The 25,038-nt window shown below is 41.9% G+C and overlaps 1 long non-coding RNA gene across 1 annotated transcript; it reads right to left on the reverse strand.

The window, feature by feature from the left end:
- Window positions 1-1,617: 1,617 nt before the first annotated feature.
- On the reverse strand, window positions 1,618-21,088 carry LOC138879752 (uncharacterized). The gene is made up of 2 exons (XR_011402716.1): window positions 20,399-21,088; window positions 1,618-1,903 (listed from the first exon to the last, which is right to left on the reverse strand). It is a non-coding gene; the product is annotated as an uncharacterized lncRNA (long non-coding RNA).
- Window positions 21,089-25,038: the final 3,950 nt, after the last annotated feature.

Raw genomic sequence — 25,038 nt, forward strand, 5'->3', positions numbered from 1 at the left:
TGCGGAGGTGCACTCCTCCTAAGTCTAGGCAATCCCTAACCACATGGAGTGTGTCACCATACACAAAACAAGCTTTGGGAGGACGTGTCCGTTATGACTGGCTCGGGCTTGGTCTGCTAGACTGACCTCTAAAAGCACCCCCCGCAGGAGGCGTACTAGATATTGGAGGTGCATAATAAGGCTCCTAAGGCCTAGGAGGAGCTGGAATACCATGGCTGATGGAAGAGCTAAATGAACTGGGCAACTCATATAACCCCTACTATGACGACCTACAACTGGGGCACGGGCACCAGAATAATGTCCCAACTCTCGCGACCTCTTGGCCTCCCTCTCCTCTCTCTCCCTAGAATGCATACCCTAAATCCTCCTAGCAATGCTCACCACCTGCTGATAAGAAATATCCATCTCCAACTCACGAGTCATGCTAGACCTGATGCTGGGAATAAGACCCTCAATAAACCGGTGAACCCTCTCGCGAACAGTAGAAACCAAGGCTGGTGCATGTCTAGCCAAACTAGTGTAACAGACAGCATACTTTGAGACAGTCATAGCACCCTGGCACAAATTCTCAAGCTTTGCGCACCATTCGTCCCTAAGGCTCTGAGGAACATACTCTCTCAGGAACAGATCTTAAAACTGAGTCCAAGTCAACCAGGCATCCTCATTCGGACTGTCTAACTCATAGGTGTGCCACCAATCATAAGTGGCTCCTCAAAGTTGGAAAGTAGTGAAGGAAACCCCGCTCGACCCTGATATACCCATTATATGGAGAATGCGGTAACACTCATCTAGAAATCCCAGAGCATCATCCGATGCTAGACCACTAAATACAGGAGGCTTGTACTTCTTGAACCTCTCAAGCCTCAGTTGCTCGTCCTCAGAAATCGCTGCCCTGTCCTCGGGCTAATCTCGGACTACAGGCTATATAGGAATAATCTCAGTGATCTACTCAACATGCACTCACTGCTCAGGAATTAGGGCGGCGTGAGTCTGTGCTCCTCCCCCCGCCTGAGATGTAGCTGCAGCAAGGGGAAGCAACCCTACCTTAGCCAAAGTGGTGTACATGCTCATGAACTGTGCCAGAGTCTCCAGAAGTGCTAGAGTGGTAGTAGCAGTAGGCATATCAGGTGCCTGGACTCCTACTGGAACTGCTGGTGGTACCTCGATGGCAGCTCGCGTAGGTGCTCTAGCTGCACCATGTGCGCGTCCTTGGTCTCTACACCAGCCCCGGCCTCTGAGGGTTGCAGTAGGGGGCACGGGTGCCTGATCATCTCAGGTAGCGTATGTGCTCACCTTCTATGAGAGAATAGAAGACAGAAGTTTAGAATTGTGACATCAAATCTCGCACAACAAGGAAATCAAATGAAGTGGTATTTTTCTTATAGTTACATAGCCTCTCGCAAATAAGTATAGGCGTCTCTGTACCGATCCACGAGATTATAATAAACCGGCTTGTGATTCATAAATCCTATGAACCTAGAGCTCTGATACCAACTTGTCACGACCCCGGTCCTCCCTCCATGAACCATCGTGATGGCACCTAGTCTCTATGACTAGGTAAACCTAAAACGTGGAAGATAAACCAATTTGCTAAAGAAAAAAATTTAAAACAGAAATAGAGAATCAAACAATGCTTAAAAGTGCCGCTCAGCATATATAATATTAACTCTCAAAAACTAATACACTTTCCCAAAACCAGAAACCCATGAATCAAAATCTACGAATATAATAAAAATTCTCTAACTCTGGAATGTCTACATCAATAGAAAAGATAGAAGGGCTATCACTACAAGATAGAATGGAAAGGGACTCCTCGATCTGCGGACGCGGTAGATATACCTCAAAATCTTTGGAGTAGTCGCCTCGCCTCAAGGGTGATAGGGCTGGGTCGAAGTACCTGGATCTGCACATGAAAAACATGCGCAGAAAGGGCATGAGTACACCACAGTGGTACTTAGTAAGTGCCAAGCCTAACCTCAGTCAGGTACTGACGAAGAAGGTCAGGGCCCTACTGAGATAAAATAAAAGTATAAGGTATGACAGAATAAGATAAGAAGTACAGTTGAAAGCTAACAATAAGAATTTAATGTAGGAAAATAAGGAACTCAATAATTGAAATAGAGGCAAAAACAATTACAAGGATACATCATTCTTCATAAGGATAATAACCGGGGATCTCTCAGTATCCCGAGGATCTCTTCGTACCATTAATATATACCAGGGATCTCTTGGTATCCCGAGGATCTATCGGTATCCTCAATATATGATAGGGATATCTTGGTATCCCGAGGATCTCTCGGTATCCTTAATATGTGCTAGGGATCTCTTAGTATCCCGAGGATCTCTCGGTATCCCGAGGATCTCTTGGTATCCCAAGGATATCTTGGCATCCTCAATATACGTGCTAGGGATCTCTTGGTATCCTCAATTAGACGGGGCCATGGGGGCCTCAGGTGGGATCTAGGTGGTTAACGGATCGAATTTGGATTTAGAGAAAGAGTTGAAGAACTCGTGCATCTGGTGTAACCGCACCTGCGTGAAGAGGGCCAAAGGTGCGACCCTGCAGGTGCAGGCAATGACTCGCAAAAGTGGAAGGGGCCAGTTGCTGAGAACTGCAGAAGCGCAAAGGGCCGCAGGTGCGGAAGAAGAAGCTGCAAAAGTGGAAGCACGGATGCAGCCAAGTAGTCTGCAGGAGTGGAAAGTCCTTGGGCAGTGAGGTTTTCTTTTCAATGGGACTTGGACCCTTTTTCTCCCATTTTCGTTTGGTTTGGGCGATTTTGGAGAGCTTTAAGGGGAGATTTTCATCAAGCAACTCAAGGTAAGTGATCCCCATTTATTATAAGTTAAATACATGGTTTGTATATGGATTTAAACATGGAAATCAGTAGAAATTGTGCTTTTTTGATAGGAAACCTAGAATTTGGTATTTTGGATTTTGACCACGAATTTGGGCATGGAATTGAGAATAAATTATATATTTAAGTTCGTGAGGTTATGGGTAAAGTTTATCTTTGAAAATTTTTGGAATCCTGGCACGTGGGCCTGAGGGTGATTTTTATCAACTTTTCGAGCGGAGTTGGGAATTTGTTTAAATCGAATTTTTGTGAGTATTAGAGTATATTTTTATGGGTTATCACATTTATTGACTAGTTTTGGGGTATTGGGAATCGATTTGAATTGTTGGAAAGGCTTGGGAGCCGACCGTGGAACTTCGGAGCGTGGTAAGTCTCCTTTCTAACCTTGTAAGAGCAAATTAATCTCATATGTGAAATAAATTGATACATGCTTCTATTTGTGGGGGCTACATATGCACGAGGTGACGAGAGTCCGTACATAGCTATTAATTATGCCTATGTTCGGGTAGTTCTAGGTTCACACCATGATTTGCTGATACCATTATTTGATCTTGTTATTTACGTGCCTTGAAAGGAATTTAGATCGAGAATGCTTAATAAATGCCTTGAAAAGATTTGAAACTGAGGATTTCGGGACTTGAAAATTTTCACTTGGATTTCATATGTTGAAAAGAATTAAAGAATATTATAATAATAATTATTTGAGAAATTATATGTGTAACTGCATCGCAATTATGTTATGCGAGCGGGGTAAATTTCCACTACTCTTATGGGATCAGGTTGTTCACCTTGGCGAGATTATGTATTTCATTCTTATGGGATCGGATTGTTCGCCTCTGCAGAATCTATGTACCATACTTGTGAGCATGTGATTTTTGACATACATGAAATACTCCTATAAAATCCCAAGAAAATAGATTTTCTTTTAATTATTTGCCATTTTAGGAATTTTTGTAGAATTTTCTTAATTATTTGTATTTTTCTGTGCATGTTTAATTTATATTTGTGACGACCCGGCCAGTCGTCTCATGAGTTACCGCTCCATTTCCCCCATTTCAGCTTCTTTACGCTTCGTTATCCGTGTTTTATGTGATCGAGTTGATTAGTTCGAGTTCGGAAAGGATTGGTAAGAAATGAGACACTTAGTCTCTTCTAAGAAGGCTTAAGTTGGAAAAGTCAACCGGGTATTGACTTATCTGTTAGAAGGCTTGGAAGTGAGTTCCGATGGTTCGGTTAGCTTCAGGAGGTGATTTGTGACCTAGGAGCGCGATCGGAATGGGTTTTGGAGTTGTAGAGAAGATTTAGGCTTGAATTGGCGAAATTGATATTTCGGCAAATTCCGGTTGATAGGCGAGATTTTGATATAGGGGTCGGAATAGAATTCCGAGAGTTGCAGTAGCTTCATTGTGTCATTTGGGATGTGTGTGCAAAATTTCAGGCCATTCAGACGAGATTTGATAGACCTTTTGATCGAAAGCATAATTTAAGAGTTCTTGGAGTTCTTAGGCTTGACTCCTATGTTAAATTGGTGATTTGATGTTGTTGTGAGCGTTCCGAAGTTTTGGGCAAGTTTGAACAATGTCATGGGATGTGTTGGTGCAATTGGTTTGAAGTTCTAGGAGTTCCGGGATGTTTTAGTGCAAAAAATCATAGCAGTAGCAGGTCTACAGGGGTTGCAGGCCCCGGAACTCACTCACGCGGTCCGTGCAAAAATAAGTGCGCTCGCGTTGAGTGCTGCGCGAACCGCACAAAAGCGGGTGCGGCCGTGGTAGGCATCGCGCATACCGCACAAAAGCGGGTGCGGCCGCGATAGGCGTCCCGCAAACCGCACAAAAGCTGGCGCGGCCGCGTTAGGCGTCGCGCGGACCGCACAAAAATAGGTGCGGCCGCGGTAGCTGAAACCTGAGTGGTACCTATAAATACGAGGTCTTGGTTTTTATTTAATATTTTAACCTAGAGAGCTCGGATTTTGGCGATTTTTCGAAGGTTTTTCAAGAAATTCATCGGGGTAAGTGATTTTAATTCAGATTTGGCTAGAATACAGGAATCTATCACTGAATTCATCATTTAATTCGTGATTTGAGATGGAATTTGGGAAGAAAATTGTGAAACGTTTCAAAAAAAATGTAAAATGATGATTTGAAGGACCAAATGGTATCGGAATTGGATAATTTTGGTATGGTTAGACTCGTGAGGGTATGAGGATTCTGAAAATATAAATTTTACCTGATTTTGAGACGTGGGCCCGGGGCTCGGGTTTTGCTAATTTCGAGATTTTTGATATTTTTCGAATGTTTTCGCTTGGGCTTTGTTCCCTTAGCATATTGTGACGTATTCGTTCTGATTTTGGATAGATTCGACGCGCGTGGAGGACAATTCGAGGGGCAAAGGCGTCGCAAGCTAGAGAATTAGCCAGTTCGAGGTGAGTAATGGTTGTAAATGATGTCCTTAGAGTTTGAAACCCCGGATTGCACAACGTAGTGCTATATTGAGGCAAGATACGCGTTGGATGATAAGCGTGGGGTCTTTCACTACTGGGGATTGTTACTTGGTCCATCCCGATTGATGATTTTACCGAATATTTGACTGAAATTCATTTGTTATCATCATGATTTGGGTTGATTTCCATAATTGGGCTTCGTGCTAACTAATTGAACACTTCGGGGATTTTTATCACTGTTTTCCTCACTGCTTTACTTATTATTTGAACTCAGTCCTATTGATATCTACTGTTTTACAAACTTAGCCACTTTTACTCAGATTTGAAACTTAAATGATATTTCTATATCATGTTTTGGGCGTAGAACTACTGTTTTACTAATGCCCAAGGGGCTTGTGATGATTTTGGACTGAGTGAGGCCGAGGGCCATATGTAAGGATATGCTGAGTGATATGAGGCCAAGGGCCTAAGATACTTTATATGCCATGAGGTGGCTTGAGTGATGTGAGGCCGAGTGTCGAGTGATGATGCCACGAGGTGGCTTGATATAGCGCTTGGGCCATAAGGGGCCCCTCCGGAGTCTGCACACCCACAGTGAGCGCGGGTACCCATTGTTCTGAGTGATTGATGCTATGCCCGAGGGGCTGATATGAGTGATTGTGAGGTAGCCCGAGGGACTGATACTATTCCGAGAGTGAGCCCGAGGGGCTGAGACTTTACTGAGAGTGAGCCCGAGGGGCTGATACTATGATGAGCGATTGATACTGTGCCCGAGAGGCGGATTTCTACTTGTTATTTACATGTTTAATTACCTGTTTTACTTGTTTTAAAAGGGAATATCATTCGATTCTTCACTGATTTACTGCTTTAAGTGATTTTACTGCTTAATATGGAATTGCTTTGTATCTTTGCGTGTTTTCATACTTTCAGCCATTATTTATAATTGTTACTCACTGAGTCGGAGTACTCACATTACTTCCTACACCATGTGTGCAGATTCAGGCATCGTAGATCCGCTCCTGAGTGCGGATTTCTCCCAGTCCAGGCAGTGATTTGGAGACTACGAGGTAGCTGTTGGCGTTCGCAGCCCCGTGCCTCCCTTATCCTATCATTTCCATGTTTTTTTTCTGAACTATTGTATCGGATTTTGTGTTCAGTAGACTTGTATCCGGACTTCTTAGTTGCTCATGACTTGTGACACCCCGGGTTGATGATTAACTGTTTAAAAGAGGTGTTCCGTTTTGGTCTGACTGGCCTTGTCTTCACGAGAGGCACCATCATGACCGGGTTCGGGGATTGGGTCGTGACAAGTTGGTATTAGAGCCTAGGTTATATAGGTCTCACGAGTCATGAGCAGGTTTAGTAGAGTCTCGCGGATCAGTATGAAGACGACTGTATTTATCCTCGAGAGGCTGCAGAACCTTCAGGAAAAAAACTTCATATTCTTGAAACTCCTGTCGTGCGAACTTGTTGATCTGAACGCTAAACTTCTGTTATTTGATTCTCTCGCAGATGGAGAGGACTCGCGCTACCGGATGAGGTGGACGACCACCAGTGCCACCCACTGAGGCCACCAGAGGCCGTGGACGCGGTTGTGGACGTGGCAGAGGCAGAGCAGCGAGGGCAGCATCTGTTGACCCACCAGCTGCCCCGGCTCCAGATCAGGCTACCACTATGGATGCTCCAGCAGCACCAGTTCAGGCACCAGCTGTGCCCATCGTGGTTTCGGGTCTTCAGGAGGCTTTGGCACAGATCTCATCAGTTTGCACTGGCCTGGCTCAGGCAGTTTCAGCCACTACAGCAACAACTACTTCACACGCTGGGGGAGGCAATCAGACCCCCGCTGCTCGCACACCTGAGCAGGTAGTGCAGGGACTACAGACACCGGGGGCACCTCTAGCTCAGCCGGTTGCACCAGCTCAAGAGTTTGTTGTGCCAGTTATGCCGGATGATGAGCAGTGTCATCTTGAGAGGTTTGGTAGACTCCAGCCTCCATCATTCAGTGGTGTCGAGGGCGAGGATGACCAGGGTTTTCTTGATAAGTGTCAGCGGATGCTCCGTACAACAGGGATTCTTGAGACTAGTGGTGTGAAATTTACCACCTTTCAGTTTACTGGGGCTGCCTTCACATGGTGGGAGGCGTATGAGAGGCGTACACCGGTTGGAGCAGTGCCCCTTACTTGGCAGCAGTTCTCCACTCTCTTCTTAGAGAAGCATGTGTCGCAGTCCCGCAGAGAGGAGCTGCATAGACAGTTCGAGTGGTTGCGACATAGGGATATGACTGTGTTATAGTATGAGTCGAGGTTTTCTGAGTTTGCTCGTCATGCCATTTGGATGGTTCCGACAGATCGTGAGAGGATCAGGAGATTTGTTGATGGCCTTAACTATCACCTCTGTATTCTTATGACCCGAGAGAGGGTGTTGGGTGCTACGTTCGAGGAGGTGGTTGATAATGCTTGTGAGATTGAGATGGTTCGCCGTCAGGATCGAGAGGAGAGGGAGGCCAAGAGGCCTCGACGATTTGGCAGTTATAGTGGTGCTTCTTCGAGGGGCCAGTTTTAGCATGGTAGGGGCTGTTCTTTCAGGCCTGCTCAGTCAGCCCGCCCAGAGTATCGCGGGGTATCTTCGGGTCATAGTCATCATGGATCTCAGCGGGGCCAGTCATCACTCAGTGCCCTTCCATCCCAGTATTCATCTCATGCCCCGTCAGCTCAGGGTTCTTCTATGCCGAGTACATCAGCTCGTCACTCCGGTGCGAGAGGTTCCCTTCAGTCCCCTTCTCCAACACCTGAGAGTTGTTTTGAGTGTGGGGAGTTTGGACATGTGTGGAGGCAGTGTCCTCAACGTGTTGCTAGTTCGTCCCAGCAAAGGGGTCAGCCCTCGACTTCTGCTCCAGTTACTTCACCACCCGCCTGCCAACTGGGGGTGGAGGTTAGGCAGCCAGGGGTCGCCCCATAGGGGGAAGTCGATCAGGGGCGGTCATGCCCATTTTTATGCACTCTCGGGTAGACCCGATGCCATTGCTTCGGATGCTGTCATTACAGGTATTGTTTCAGTCTGCCACAGAGATATCTTTGTATTATTTGATCCCGGTTCCACCTTTTCTTATGTGTCATCATACTTTGCTCATTATTTGGGTATGCCCCGTGAGTTTCTTGCTTTACCTATTCATATATCTACCCCAGTGGGCGATACTGTTGTTGTAGAACGTGTATACCGGTCATGTGTGCTGACTATTGGGTATCTGGAGACCCGAGTGGATCTATTGCTATTGAGCATGGTGGATTTTGATGTCATTTTGGGCATGGATTGGCTATCTCCATGTCGTGCTATTCTAGACTATCATGCCAAGATAGTCACTTTGGCTATACCGGGTGTACCGCGGATCGAGTGGCGTGGTATGACTGATTATATCCCTATTAGAGTGATCTCTTTCTTAAAGGCCCAACGTATGGTTGAGAAGAGTTGTCTTTCATATCTAGCATTTGTAAGGGATGTTGGAGCTGAGACTCCTAGTATCGATTCTGTCCTAGTTGTGTGGGATTTTCCCGATGTGTTTCCTGCAGACCTGCCGGGCATGCCACCGGACAGGGACATTGATTTTGGTATTGACCTGGTGCCGGGAACTCAGCCCATTTCTATTCTTCCATATCGTATGGCACCAGCAGAGTTGAAAGAAGTGAAAGAACAGCTTCAGGAACTCCTAGATAAGGGGTTCATTCGGCCTAGTGTGTCCCCTTGGGGTGCACCGGTTTTATTTGTGAAAAAGAAGGATGGCACGATGAGAATGTGCATTGATTATAGGAAATTAAACAAAGTAACAATTAAGAACAAGCATCATTTCCTCGCATTGATGATTTATTTGATCAGCTTCAGGGAGCGAGGGTATTCTCCAAAATTGATCTCCATTCGGGTTATCACCAGTTGAAGATCAGGGATTCAGATATTCTTAAGACTGCTTTCAGGACCAGATATGGTCATTATGAGTTTCTTGTTATGTCTTTCGGGCTAACCAATGCCCCAGCAGTATTCATGCATTTAATGAACAACGTGTTTCGGCCTTATCTTGATTCATTTGTGATAGTATTCATTGATGATATCCTAGTGTACTCGTGTAGTCAGGAGGAGCACACGGAGCATTTGAGAGTTGTGTTGCAGAGATTGAGGGAGGAGAAGCTTTATGCAAAGTTCTCCAAGTGTGAGTTTTGGCTCAGTACAGTGGCTTTCTTGGGACACGTGGTGTCCAGCGAGGGTATTCGAGTTGACCCAAAGAAGATAGAGGCTATTCAGAGTTGGCCTAGACCGTCCTCAGCCACAGAGATTCATAGTTTTCTTGGGCTGCCAGGCTATTATCGCCGGTTTGTTCAGGGATTTTCATCCATTGCATCGCCCTTGACCAAGTTGACTCAGAAGGGTGCTCCATTTGTATGGTAGAACGAGTGTGAGGAGAGCTTTCAGAAGCTCAAAATAGTCTTGACCACTGCTCCAGTGTTGGTTTTGCCATCAGCTTCAGGTTCATATACTGTGTTTTGTGATGCTTCAAGAGTTGGGATTGGTTGTGTGTTGATGTAGGAGGGTAGAGTTATTGCTTATGCTTCTCGTCAGTTGAAGCCCCATAAGAAGAACTACCCCGTTCATGATTTGGAGTTGGCTACCATAGTTCATGCATTGAAGATTTGGAAGCATTACTTGTATGGCGTATCTTGTGAGGTGTTCACTGATCATCGTAGTCTTCAGCATTTGTTCAAGCAAAAAGATCTTAATTTGAGACAGAAGAGATGGTTGGAGTTGCTTAAGGATTATAATATCACTATTCTGTACCATCCGGTAAAGGCCAACGTGGTGGCCGATGCATTGAGCCAAAAGGCAGTGAGTATGGGGAGTTTGGCATATATTCCAGTTGGGGAGAGACCCCTTGCAGTTGATGTTCAGGCCTTGGCCAATCGGTTCGTGAGATTGGACATTTCGGAGCCCAGTCGGGTGTTGGCATGTGTGGTTTCTCGGTCTTCCTTATATGATCGTATCAGAGAGTGCCAATATGATGATCCGCATTTGCTTGTCCTTAAGGACAGAGTCTAGCATGATGATGTCAATGATGTGACCGTCGGTGATGATGGTGTGTTGAGGATGCAGGGCTGGATTTGTGTGCCCAATGTGGATGGGCTTAGAGAGTTGATTCTGGAGGAGGCCCATAGCTCGCGGTATTCCATTCATCCGGGTGCCGTGAAGATGTATCAGGATTTGAGGCAGCACTATTGGTGGAGAAGAATGAAGAAAGATATCGTGAGATTTGTAGCTCGGTGTCTCAATTGTCAGCAGGTGAAATATGAGCATTAGAGACCGGGCGACTTGCTTTAGCAGATTGCTATTCCCGAGTGGAACTGGGAGAGGGTCACCATGGATTTTGTGAGTGGTATTCCTCGGACTTTGAAGAAGTTCGATGCTATTTGGGTGATTGTGGATCGGCTGACCAAGTCTGCGCACTTCATCCATGTGTGTACTACCTATTCTTCTGGGCGGTTGGCAGGGATTTATATCCGGGATATTTTTCGGTTGCACGGTGTTTCGATCTCCATCATATCAGATAGAGTTATTAAGTTTACTTCGCAGTTTTGGAGAGCCGTGCAGAGAGAGTTGGGTACTCAGGTAGAGTTAAGCACAACGTTTCATCCTCAGACGGACGGACAGTCCGAGCGTACTATTCAGATATTGGAGGACATGTTGCGTGCTTGTGTTATTGACATTGGAGGTTCATGGGATACGTTTCTACCACTTGCAGAGTTTTCTTACAACAATAGCTACCAGTCGAGTATTCAGATGGCTCCATATGAGGCTTTGTACGGGAGGCGGTGTAGATCTTCGGTTGGTTGGTTCGAGCCCGGCGAGGCTAGACTATTGGGGACAGATTTGGTTCAGGATGCCTTAGAGAAGGTGAAGGTGATTTAGGAGAGGCTTCGTATAGTGCAGTCGCGTTAGAAGAGTTATGCAGACCGGAAGGTTCGAGATGTGTCCTACATGGTCGGTGAGAAGGTCTTGCTGAAGGTTTCGCCCATGAAGGGTGTTATGAGGTTTGGGAAGAAAGTCAAGTTGAGTCCTCGATTCATTGGGCCTTTTGAGGTGCTTCGGAGGATTGGGGAGGTGATTTATGAGCTTGCTTTGCCACCTAGCCTGTCGAGTGTGCATCCGGTATTTCATGTTTCTATGCTCCGGAAGTATATTGGGGATCTGTCTCATGTTTTGGACTTCAGCATGGTTCAGTTGGATGATGATTTGACCTTTGATGTGGAGCTAGTAGCTATTTTGGGTCGCCAGGTTCAGAAGTTGAGGTCAAAGGATATAACTTCAGTGAAAGTGCAGTGGAGAGGTCGGCCCGTGGAGGAGGCTACCTAGGAGACTGAGCAGGAGATACAGAGCAGATATCCTCATCTGTTTGAGGCTTCAGGTATATTTCTTGACTCATTCCAGGACGAACGTTTGTTTAAGTTGGGGAGGATGTGACGACCCGGCCAGTCGTCTCATGAGTTACCGCTCCGTTTCCCCCATTTCAGCTTCTTTACGTTTCGTTATCCGTGTTTTATGTGATCGAGTTGATTAGTTCGAGTTCGGAGAGGATTTGGTAAGAAATGAGATACTTAGTCTCTTTTAAGAAGGCTTAAGTTGGAAAAGTCAACCGGGTGTTGACTTATGTGTTAGAAGGCTCGTAAGTGAGTTCCGATGGTTCGGTTAGCTTTGGGAGGTGATTTGTGACCTAGGAGATCGATCGAAATGGGTTTTAGAGTTGTAGAGAAGATTTAGGCTTGAATTGGCGAAATTGATATTTCGGCAAATTCCGGTTGATAGGCGAGATTTTGATATAGGGGTCGGAATAGAATTCAGAGAGTTGTAGTAGCTTCATTGTGTTATTTGGGATGTGTGTGCAAAATTTCAGGCCATTCGGACGAGATTTGATAGACCTTTTGATCGAAAAAATAATTTAAGAGTTCTTGGAGTTCTTAGGCTTGACTCCTATGTTAAATTGGTGATTTGATGTTGTTGTGAGCATTTTGAAGTTTTGAGAAAGTTTGAACGATGTCATGGGATGTGTTGGTGCAATTGGTTTGAAGTTCTGAGAGTTCCGGGTAGGTCCCTGGATGTTTTAGTGCAAAAATCATAGTTGTAGCAGGTCTACAGAGATTGCAGGCCCCAGAACTCACTCACGCGGTCCGCACAAAAATAAGTGCGTCCGCGTTGACTGCTGTGCGGACCGCACAAAAGCGGGCGCGGCCACGGTAGGCGTCGGGCGGACCGCACAAAAGTGAGCACGGCCGCGATAGGTATCGCGCGGACCGCACAACAGCGGTCGCGGCCGCGGTAGGCGTCGCGCGGACCGCACAAAAATGGGCACGACCGCGGTAGCTGAAACCTGAGGGGTACCTATAAATACGAGGTCTTGGGTTTTATTTAATTTTTTAACCTAGAGAGCTCGGATTTTGGCGATTTTTCGAAGGTTTTTCAAGAAATTCTTCGGGGTAAGTGATTTTAACTCAGATTTGGCTAGAATACATGAATCTATCACTGAATTCATCATTTAATTCGTGATTTCAGATGAAATTTGGGGAGAAAATTGTGAAACCTTTCAAAAAATGTAAAATGATGATTTGAAGGACCAAATGGTATCGGAATTGGATAATTTTTGTATGGTTAGACTCGTGAGGGTATGAGGATTCTGAAAATGTAAATTTTACCCGATTCCGAGACGTGGGCCCGGGGCTCGGGTTTTGCTAATTTCGAGATTTTTGATATTTTTCGAATGTTTTCGCTTGGGCTTTGTTCCCTTAGCATATTGTGACGTATTTGTTCTGATTTTGTATAGATTCGACGCGCGTGGAGGCCAATTCGAGGGGCAAAGGCATCGCGAGCTAGAGATTAGCAAGTTCGAGGTGAGTAATGGTTGTAAATGATGTCCTGAGGGTTTGAAACGTCAGATTGCACAACGTAGTGTTATATTGAGGCAAGATACTCGCTGGATGATGAGCGTGGGGTCTTTCACTACTGGGGATTGTGACTTGGTCCATCCTGATTGATGATTTTACCGAATATTTGACTGAAATTCATTCGTTATCATCATGATTTGGGTTGATTGCAATATTTGAGCTTCGTGCCAACTATTTGAACCCTTCGGGGATTTTTATCACTGCTTTTCTCACTGCTTGATTTATAATTTGAACTCAGTCCTATTGATATCTACTATTTTACAAACTCAACCACTTTTACTCAGATTTGAAACTTAAATGATATTTCTACATCATGTTTTGGGCTGAGAACTACTGTTTTACTAATGCCCAAGGGGCTTGTGATGATTTTGGACTGAGTGAGGCCGAGGGCCATATGTGAGGATATGCTGAGTGATATGAGGCCAAGGGTCTGAGATACTTTATATGCCACGAGGTGGCTTGAGTGATGTGAGGTTGAGTGCCGAGTGATGATGCCACGAGGTGGCTTGATATAGCGCTTGGGTCGTAAGGGGCCCCTCCGGAGTCTGCACACCCACAGTGAGAGCGGGTACCCATTGTTCTGGGTGATTGATGCTATGCCCGAGGGGCTGATATGAGTGATTGTGAGGTAGCTCGAGGGGCTGATACTATTCCGAGAGTGAGCCCGAGGGGCTGAGACTGTACTGAGAGTGAGCCCGAGGGGCTGATACTATGCTGAGAGATTGATACTGTGCCCGAGGGGCGGATTTCTACTTGTTATTTACCTGTGACATTACCTGGTTTACTTGTTTTAAAAGGGAATATCATTTGATTCTTCACTGATTTACTGCTTTAAGTGATTTTTCTGCTTAATATGGAATTCCTTTGTGTCTTTACGTGTTTTCATACTTTCAGCTATTATTTATAATTGTTACTCACTGAGTCGGAGTACTCACATTACTCCCTACACCATGTGTACAGATTCAGGCATCGCAGAGTCCGTTCCTGAGTGCTGATTTCTCCCTGTCCAGGCAGTGATTTGGAGACTACGAGGTAGCTGTTGGCGTTCGCAGCCCCGTGCCTCCCTTATCCTATCATTTCCATGTTTTTTTTTCTGAACTATGGTATCGAATTTTGTGTTCAGTAGACTTACATCCGGACTTCTTAGTTGCTCATAACTTATGACACCCCAGTTTGGGCTGTGTCTGGATGGTTCTTGCTGTTGTTAACGTTAAAATTCCGCAATTTATGAGTGTTATATTATATGTTATTACTGTTTATGATGATTAACTGTTTAAAAAAGGTGTTCCGTTTTGGTCTGGCTGGCCTTGTCTTCACGAGAGGCGCCATCACGACCGGGTTCGGGGATTGGGTCGTGACAAGTTGGTATCAGAGCCTAGGTTACATAGGTCTCACGAGCCTAGGTTACAAAAAATATCATGAATTGCATTTAGTATTTGTTTTTACATTTTTAGAATTAATTAGTAATTATTTGTTTTATAAAAAATTTGAAAATTTTAAAAATATCTCATTTTTACATTTTTGTCTTTTAATTTTTAGTTTATTGATTTTTCTCTTTTAATTTAGAATTAAGTGATGTTTATAATTTTTATAATTAGTTAATTAGTTTAATTTAACATTTTAGGTAGTTTAGGATTTTTAATTTCAGGATTTTCAATTGAAAAAAGAAGAGAATAGATGAAAAGAAAAAAGGGAATAAAAGAGGAAAAGGTTTTTAATTTGAATTTGGGCCATTTTAATGCCCAAAACCCGTCCAAAACTCCCCTTTCCCCAGCCAAAAAGAACCGCACCAAACCGCCTATTTTGACTCGCCCGTCTCCCTCCAAATATAAGCTTCCTTATACCATTTCCCTAATCCAAATCCTAGACCCAAATAACACGTAAACAGCGCACACCCGTTACTGTTCATCGTCTCCCTCACTGAGCCCAACCTTAACTCACGTGAAACTCAGGCGAGTTCACTCAAATGGGTCCCCTCCTTTCCACGTCACTTTATTCCAATAGTTTTCTATCAGATAAGAAAGAATATTCTCTCCAAAATTGCATGATTTCTATATGATGGAACAATTTGCTGGATGAATGGGAGCCGTGGATGGATGTAAATCGATCCATGCTTTCCATTTGTCCCAAAAATCGTTCAAAAACGTGAGGATTTTCGAATATTTGGGAAGAAGCTTCATAAAATTTAGTAGTAAAATTTCTAAGGTTTTGAAGTTTTTCTTTTCTGAGGCCTTTTCTTTTCTTATTCGACATTTTTTCAAAAAGAAAAAAATATATATAAAGTATGGTATGAGTTTGATTGTCGATTCAAGTTTCACTTCATTTCAACAGAATTCAACAATTGCAAATCTCCGCATTTTCTCTTCGATCTCTATTCTTCAAGTATGGTTTTGGATTGAAGTTTAAGTTGGGGTTTTGTCGCTGGGATTTGGAGCTTTGGCACTGTGGTTTTTCTGTCTGATTTTTGGTTGCAATTTGGATTTGGTTGACTGATCTGTTGAGCTATTGGTACTCTTGCTGAATTTCTTCTCCCATTCCAGAGTTTCCTTTGATATTTTCAGTTGTTTTTCTAATAGGTATGTGCATCTTCTTTGTTTCTTTACATCGGATCATAACATGAAAAATTGCTTTCGGTAGTTTATGTCCAGTTTTGAAAGACCAGTTGGCTCAATCGTTGATGCTAGCTTTGAATCCCTCTCATTGTTTGACTTTGGTTTCAGTAGCATAAGTCAAATATATTTGAGCATGATGTTGTTGTATGTAAAGATTAAAATATTAAGTTGTTTAAAAGTGCTCATAGATTCGTGCATTACTTTCTGTAGACTTTTCTCGATTAGACTAAAGATTCATGCTTAAAACGACACTGAGATACAACAGAATATATGTTTGTATGTGTGTGTTTATTGATGAGCATTGGTTTTAAGTTGGTTAATCACTTCTTATCTTTTCCTTTTAGTTCCCTTATCAGTTACCTCTCCCATTAGAACCCCTCCATATGTAACATCGTCAAAAGCTCTCGTGTAATAGTTCTGTTACATCTCTTTATTTCTGTCGCAGCTCATAATGTAGTTTCAATTTGGTCTTATATGATTAGACTTTGTTTATGGAAGTTCCTTTCCTTATGTGTTTACTAGTAAAGTTAGAGTTTTGATTGTACAATTGTCTATTACACCCGTAAAGGGGACTTTTCTCTTCCTTGTTATTCATTGCCCAAATTCTTCCTGTGTCATAAACGGGATCTGGAATAGTGAGAGGAGTGGGAGTTCTTAGGCTGGAGGTGATACATGGGGGGGGGGGGGAAGTAGTTATGGAACAATATACATCTTTGCCCAAAAGCCATTTCCTCTAGATATCATTCTATGAGAAGATATATATGCGTGTGAGAAAAGCCAGCTGCTTATTTGCTTACTCTGTGATTATTTGGGGGAAAAATGCAAAGATTTTTACATAGAGAGCTAAGGTTTTATCTGTAGTGTCTCGTGAAATTTCTGTGCAACTGATCGAGATTCATGTCTATTTCTTGTATGACGTGTGTGTGCGAGTACTGTTTATGTGTATTTCTGATGTTGATTCATTCACTATCAGTCAGGTAAAATTGAAAGACTAATGTTTAATCCTTAATTAGAAGAATGAATGTGTGCAGGCTAGTCACATATGTTTGTAAAGAGTGATTTCTTGTATTTACTATTTTTGTTACTATGTGTATATGTTTGCCAGCATGTCAGAGGTTCTAATGTAGTGAGGACGTTTGAATTTCCTCTTGTTTTGTCAATTATGCAGTAGCCAACTCATTATGCCTGTAGCAGGGAATCTCTTTTGGCCTGCGTTTGGGTTTAATTGCATAACTTGCACCTGGGCTCAATTCTAAGCCCAATGAGTAATGATGCCCATCTCTTTTTTTAAAAGAAGAGGAGAAGCGTGAAATAATACACCGGGCCTACCGTTGGCCCAGCTCCTGCCTCGATTAGCTTGGGCCTGTTGCATTGCTTTACACATTAATCAATGGCTTGAGTCCAAATTTGGATGTAAATATACTTAGGTTCAATTAAGTGTAATCCTTTTAAAATAGTTGGAGGTGTGCCATCTTTCATTAAAAATTACCCATGGCCCTCTTATTAGTAATACAAACTTAGAAGTAATTAATTCTTTAAATACCCGTAGTTTGCTTTAGGCGCGCAATTAAATTATTACAACTATGAGTATTGTTCCCATGACGTGGTGGTGATAACTAGTTTTAAATTAGATTAAAAATAAAAGTACCTTTAGATTGTCGTTAAAATATATACCCCTTTTCTTAAAACAATTTGAGGTGTGCCATGCTTCAAACCCATAATATGTGGCCCTCATAAATTTAATTCGAGAGTTTAATACTCTTAAAGTCGAGGTGTGCCATCCATTAAACTCTCCATGGCCCTCATAAATATTGTTATTAATTTGAACTTTCGTAGTTGCTTTAGGCGCGTTCTTTAAATAATTCTTCATAGTTATGGGTACGGTTCCCGTGACGTAGTTGTAATTTTTAATTACGAATTCCGGGTGTACATTTAATGTGACCAAAATTTCAATTTCTCAACAATGTTAAATAGAACTTGTCGCGAACCGCGGGTGCATTTCATGTAGCGTGGTTCAAGGCGTGTTTTAAATAGTGTTGAATCTTCCTAAAAGTTGTTTTAAGTTAATTAAAAGTGGTTCTAAGCTAAAAATGCACAATAGGTTAAAACATGTAATAAATCGGATAATAGGCCAATTTTAATAGTTTAAGCGACCGTGTCAGAACCACAGAACCTGGGAATGCCTAACACTTTCTCCCGGGTTAACAAAATTCTTTACTAAGAATTTCTGGTTCGCAGGCTTTTAGAATAAAGTTAAAATTTTCTCGATTTGGGATTTTAAAATAAACCGGTGACCTGGGATACCAAACAAACTATTCCAAGTGGCGACTCTGAAATAAATAAAATAATCCCATTTCAAATAATGTCACTTAAAACTCCCTTATATCCCCTTTTGAGTGGTAAAAAAAGAAGGTATGACAGCTCTGGCGACTCCGTTGGGGACAAAAACCCAGAACTTCTGGTTCAGGGTTCAAGAATTCGATCTTAGAATAGTTGTTATAGTTGGCTTTATTTATTATCTGATTTTATATGTTTGAGCCTAATATGCTAAATGCCGCTTTTTACCGCTTTTATATTGTTTGGACTGTATATAAAATTGTTACGAAACCCTCTTATCTCTGAGTCTTCTAAATTATCTGGGAAGTGTGCACTTCGTGTAACTTCTTTTTTGTTAGAGTCATATCCCAATTTTAGAACGAGGTTCAGATAAGTTGGAAAGCCGGTGAAGCTTTTGAATTCCCACTACGCTGCCCCCTTTGGCTCGAGCTGTCCGCTCGGGTAAGCCAGGCCTAGAACAATACACCCACGGTTTTAAAACTAGTATAACAAAGCCTCATGCCGGATCTCTAGTAGGAACGCTTGTTTGCATCACATGCATTTGACTTTGGGGACTCAACACAGGAGTTGGATCCGTCTAGGACAGGTGTACCCGAAATAAAAAGACCATCCTGATGCATTCTACTTGCTACTTGTGCATTTATTTGCTTCGGATTGCATGTTAACCGACTTATGATTAATGGAGAAAAGTTGGGAAAAATCAAGTTGAGGATTGAGAGAGATAATTTCCTGTCATTAAAAAACTGGTGTCCAAAAGTACTATCACACCTCCTTTTTACACAGCCGAAGGTAGTACAAAGGAAGTTTTTCCAATTAAAGTGATATTATTTGAACTGGGATTATTTATTTATCAGAGTTGCTACTTGGGATATTTTCTTTGGTGTCCCAAGTCACCTGTTTATTTTAAAATCCCAAATCGAGGAAATTCAACTTTTATTTTTAAAGTCTACGAACCAGAAATTCTAGATAAGGAATTCTGTTAACCCGGGAGAAGGTGTAAGGCATTCCCGGGTTCCGTTATTCTAACACGGTCACTTAAACTATTAAAATTGGCATGTTATCTGATTTTAAATACATGTTTTAACCTATTATGAATTTTTTACCTTATATCCGCTTTTATTTAATTATTTTAACTGCTTTTAGGATTTATGAATTTATTTTTTGAACAAGTTACGATTGTCGTACACTGTTTGTTTTGAAACACGTCGTAAACCACGCTACATAAAATTCACCCACAATTCGCGACATGTTTTATTATTAATGTTCAAAGTTGTTATGATCAGGTTACATGAAATGCACCCGCGAATTTGGAAATTAGGCATCACAACTACGTCACGGGAACCGTACCCGTAGCTATGATGATTTTATTATAAACACGCCTAAAGTAAACTACGATGTTCATGAATTATTCTACTAAACTACTTTGAAGTTATGCGTGAAAGGCCTATGATTGTGGAACACTTTTGCTAAAAAAAAGAGTTTTTATGCTCATATCCTTTTAACTTTTCGTTTCACGCATTCGAACCAACCCAATTCCTAAAGACATGAGAACGAATTAATCGCTAATGAGCTTCAACCTTTCTATCACTCCCTACAACCGAATTCAATCATTAGAATCACGTCCACCCAAATATATTTGAGATAAACAACCAAGCAACTAAGATAAGGATAATCCAAAGAAAAGTGATGTACGAGAGTTAAGAATACTAATAATATAGTACGAACTGAGGCAGCAGGAAAGCTATTTAAATATTTTTAACTCTATCCATTTTTGTTTTTACCTCTCAATCTCAAATTCATTAACTTACTGCCATAAACTTATTTCACAAATCCTTCATTCGCTGCCAAATTTCATCAAAACATTTAACACTTATTGTCAACTTTCAAACATTGAGAGATCTAAGCAGATCAATCCTAACCTCAAGCCAAGCTCACTTTAATCCAACATATGAGAACCTCTTCTATAATTATACATTCATGATCACAGTGTCAACAAATAAAAATATTATGTAACCCAAACCATAGATTCAACACAATTATGTCAAAGCACTCTAAATGACAAAACAAAATAAAAGAATGATCCTAACCAGTAATGCTTAGCATAGTCTTTTACAGGCACTTATCATATTTTAGTCACATAAAATAGAAGTAAAAGGGAGGAAGAAAAGGATAGAAATGAACCTGGCAAGAACAGAAATCTTTAATAATAGTGGGGAAACCGGCAAATACAACTTTTGATGGCAAACTCCAAATGAAGAAATTGCGACAGAAAACGAAAAAAAATGCGAACTAGTAGCAAAATCTGGACAGTAGACTAGCAGATCCGAACAACGATCAGCAGCAATTTTTCAACCACAGCGATATAGAACCCAGAAAAATCGAAATACACACGACTGGTTCACACTAATATAGAAGTATTTTGGAAATTGAGTACATTTTTCGTGTGTTTTTCTTTTGTTTTTTCAGATTTGAGAATTTGTGTGTATTATGAGTGAGTTGGGAATAATTGGAAGAGGGTCGTTCATCAGCTTTTCTAGAAAAAAGGATGAGAGAGCCAAGAATAAAAAGAAAAAGGAGAATTTGCGGTTTCTCTTTTCTTTCTCTTTTGGGTGTGTCCGCCTCTGTTTTTTGACGCCTAATGGAGCCCCGTTGATGATTTTTCTAAAAAGGGGGATCTTTTTTATGTTGATTAGGGATCTGATGAAGCTTTTCTCATTTTGGGGTTGAAGATGATAGGAAAATGCGCCATTTTTCTTTTGTGTGAAATCCAGGAGCTCAATTGCTAGGTCTAGGTTATGTAGGTTTTAATGAGAGGGGATCCGGGTCGGGTAAGCGGGTCAACCCAATTATTTGGGCTGATTTTGGCTTTGAAATGGCCCAATTTCAACAAGACAAATCCTTTTCCAATTCCTTCTTTTACTTTTCTAATTTTTTCCTTTTCTTTTAATTAAAATCATGCAAATTAAAAATCCTAAATTATCCAAAAGTGTGAAAGTAAAATAATTAGCTAATTATAAAAATTATAAAAAAATACTTAATTCTAAAAAAAGAGAAAAATCAATAAGCTAAAAATTAAACGACAAAAAATGTAAAAATGATCTAATTTTTGTGATTTTCGAATTTCTATAAAATAAATAATTACTGGTTAATTCTAAAAAATATAAAAATAAATCCTAAATGTAATGCATGATATTTTGGTATTTTTCATGATTTAAATAAAAATTAACCATGAACATAAATGCAAACAATTAATAAAAATCTACAAAAATTCCTAAAAATGGAAAATAATTAAGAAAAAAATCTATCTTCTTGGATTTTATAGGAGTATTTCATATAGGGCAGAAATCACATGCTCACAGCTGCCCCTCTTTGCTCGGAGACATGAAGGGTTTTCGGGCAAAGATAAAATGAGCAATTATGAGGGATTTTGTCCCGTTTGAAACTCCATGAGAAGCATTTTTTAAAAGAGCCTGACCGAACCATGCTTCAAAGCTTGCCTACATATCCTTGGCTGCAAAAGAATCAAGTCAGTGTAGTTCTAAAAATTTTGGTAGCTGGGACTACCGGGAAGCTATGATTTCACTGTTGTCGCTGCTGCTACTGCTTGCTGAACTCCTTATTACACCAAAATGAAAAATAAAAACTAACTAGCTAAGCCTATCAACTACGAGTTACAAGATTCTTATCTATAAATCTATTGAGGCTTGATCTTAAGTCTTGACTGGTTCTTGCTACAGACTCCGATCTGAATCTTGATGCTCGTCAGCTGTAACAACTGGTTCACTCTTCAGCTTTGGATCAAGGTTGGACATGCGAAGCTTGTGACTTCAATCATATCTTGAGCAGTCTGCATCCTTCTCCACTACAACACTTTGAGTTCATTTCTTTTTGTTCTTTTTGTTCTTTTTCTTTATTTTGCATTGAGACTCATTCTTTTGGTCATCTCGAACCCTATGCCTCGAGGTCAATCTTGCTCAGACACCAAAACAAACAAACGAACGAAATTTTTCTGCCCCAGTTTTCACTAGGAACATTTCTGAGTTATTTGTAACTAAGATATAATTTTTTTTTAAAGCGATAAAATAAGGATTATGTATCTTTAGGAAGAAGAGATTAGGGAATGGAGCCCTATATCTAAAACTCTCAACTAGGGATTGGATCCCTATGTTGGCAAAAGGCGACTAGGGGATGGAGGCCCTATGTCTTAACTCTCAACTAAGGATTGGAGCCCTATGTTGGCAAAAGGTGACTAGGGGATGGAGGCCCTATGTCTAAAATCTCAACTAGGGATTGGAGCCCTATGTTGGCAAAATGCGACTAGGGAATAGAGGCCCTATGTCTAAAATCTCAATTAGGGATTGGAGCCCTATGTTGGCAAAAGGCGATTAGGGAATGGAGGCCCTATGTCTAAAAATCTCAACTAGGGATTGGAGCCCTATGTTGGCAAAAGGCGACTAGGGAATGGAGGCCCTATGTCTAAAAATCTCAACTCAGGGATTGGATCCCTAATGTTGGGAAGATTACTAGGTTATGCTGGAAAATGATCGGGTTATACCGGAAAGGTCCTCGGGTTATGCCGGGGAAGGTCATCGGGTTATGATAAAAAGGAAAAAGGTGCTGGGGTTATGCCAGGGAAGGTCATCGGGTTATGCCAAAAAAGAAAAGGTCATCGGGTTATGCCGGGGAGGTCCACGGGTTATGTCGTAAAAGTCATCGGGTTATGTCGGAAAAGAAAAATATCATCGGGTTATGCCGGGGAGGTCCACGGGTTATACCGGGAAAGTCATCGGGTTATGCCGGAAAAGGAAAAAGGTCCTCGGGTTATCGGGTTATGCAAGGGAGATCCACAAGTTATGCTGAGAAAGTCATCGGGTTATGCCAAAAAAGAAAAAACATCCTCGGGTTATGCCGGGAAAATCATCGGGTTATGCCGGAAAAGGTCCTCGGGTTATGCCGGCGAGGGTCCACGGGTTATGCCAAAAAAATAATAAGGTCCTCGGGTTATGCCGGGGAGGTCCACGGGTTATGCCGAGAAAGTCATCGGGTTATGCTAAAAAAGAAAAAGTTCCTCGGGTTATGCCGGGGAGGTCCACGGGTTATGCTGGGAAAGTCATCTGGTAATGCTGGAAAAAGGAAAAAAGGTCCTCGGGTTATGCCGGGGAAGTCCACGGGTTATGCCGGGAAAGTCATCGGGTTTTGCCGAAAAAGAAAAAGGTCCTCGGGTTATGTCGGGGATCAACTAGGGAGTAGAACCCTCTAATGGAAAAGACTACCAGGTTATGCTGCGAGTGACTAGGGAATGGGACCCTATGTTGGGAAAACACAACTAGAGATTGGGGACCCTAGGCTACCATGATTTTGAATTTTTCTTCTTCTTTTCTCTTTCTTCTTTCTTTTTCTTCTTCCTCCTTATTTTTTACTTTTATTTAAGAAAAATGAGTAAAAATGCAGGAAAGAATTTGGAAGAGACTTCCCTTTTGGATTAATTATTGTTGCAAAGTTGTTTCTAGCCCTTGCGCAGTTTCTTTTTGGTTGCACCTGCTTCTTGTAAGGTTGCTTTGGATTTGCACCTGTGTCATGTTTTCAAACAAAGAACAATCTGTCAGTTTGAAATTGTAGTTGGTTTTGTGGCCTTGACTGTTTCAATCACTTACTCTCGGCCCAACTTCTTTGATGAAGATCTCAACTGCAACTGCTCGTTCCCTGAGGACCGATTTCATTTCAGGCCTTAGAGAACCTCTAATTTTTCCAGACTTTGACATGACGGTTTGTCGGTGGAACTCAACCTTTTTCGATTTTATTTTGCCTTCATAGGCTTTTCCCTTTTGACTCTTTTTTTAATTTATTTTTACTTCGGAGCATTGGGAAACTTTTGACTCCGCAAACTTTGTCGCAACAGCTAGTCACGTGAGACTTAACCTTTTCCAACTTTATTTCTCCTTCGTAGGCCTTTCATTTTTGGCTTCTTTCTTCCAACTTCAATTTCAGAGCATTCGAGGCACTTTTACTTTTCAAACCCTTGCCAAGACAGTTAGTCACGTGGGACTCAACCTTTTTAACTTCATTTTGCCTTGTGGGCATTTGACTTTGATTTTCTTTCTTTTCAGGAGTTTTTCAATTTCAAAACATCAGCCGCCATGGCCGATCGAGGTTGACTTGATGCCCCGATAAGGCTGGGTGCCTTTTGCATATTAGCTTGTATCAAATGAGAACCCTGTAAATCAGTCTTACTATCTTTTCTTTGTCTTAGTTTCAGAATAGAGTTAGACCGAAAGGGAATCAAACAATGGAATGGGGAATGAGTTTAAAAGAAAAAGTGTCCCTTTCGGGGAAAGGAAAGAATGACTTATCTAGAGTACATGCGGACTTCAACGAACATGACATGCCTTTTGGAATGGATGCCTGATCTGTGTAAATCGTCTGATTCTCAGAAATTCATCACAACTTTGCCTTGAAACTGAGGAAACTCGCCAGGACTCTATTGTTGCTGATGGTTACGAGAATCGTCAGGGGCGCCCTTTACGGGTTTTCACGAGCTGACCTCTCTTATTTCTCTTCTCACCATCGCCTTATAGTGCTCTTTGCGAGTTTTCACTATCAAGACTCTCTCATCTCTAGTTTCCCTACTTAATGTTGCCTTACGGTGCCCGTATAGGTTTTCACCAATAAGACTCTCTCATTTTATTTATCTCATTTTGACTAAATCAGATCCTAGTATCTGCATTCTCTGATCCTTAAACAATCTCACTGATTGATCGGAAGGACTTGAACTGGATCTGGGAAAAAGATGATTTGGACTAAATTACAACTTTGGAACCATT

The sequence above is a fragment of the Nicotiana sylvestris genome, chromosome 1 (assembly GCF_000393655.2).
Source record: "Nicotiana sylvestris chromosome 1, ASM39365v2, whole genome shotgun sequence".
Taxonomy (NCBI): domain Eukaryota; kingdom Viridiplantae; phylum Streptophyta; class Magnoliopsida; order Solanales; family Solanaceae; genus Nicotiana; species Nicotiana sylvestris.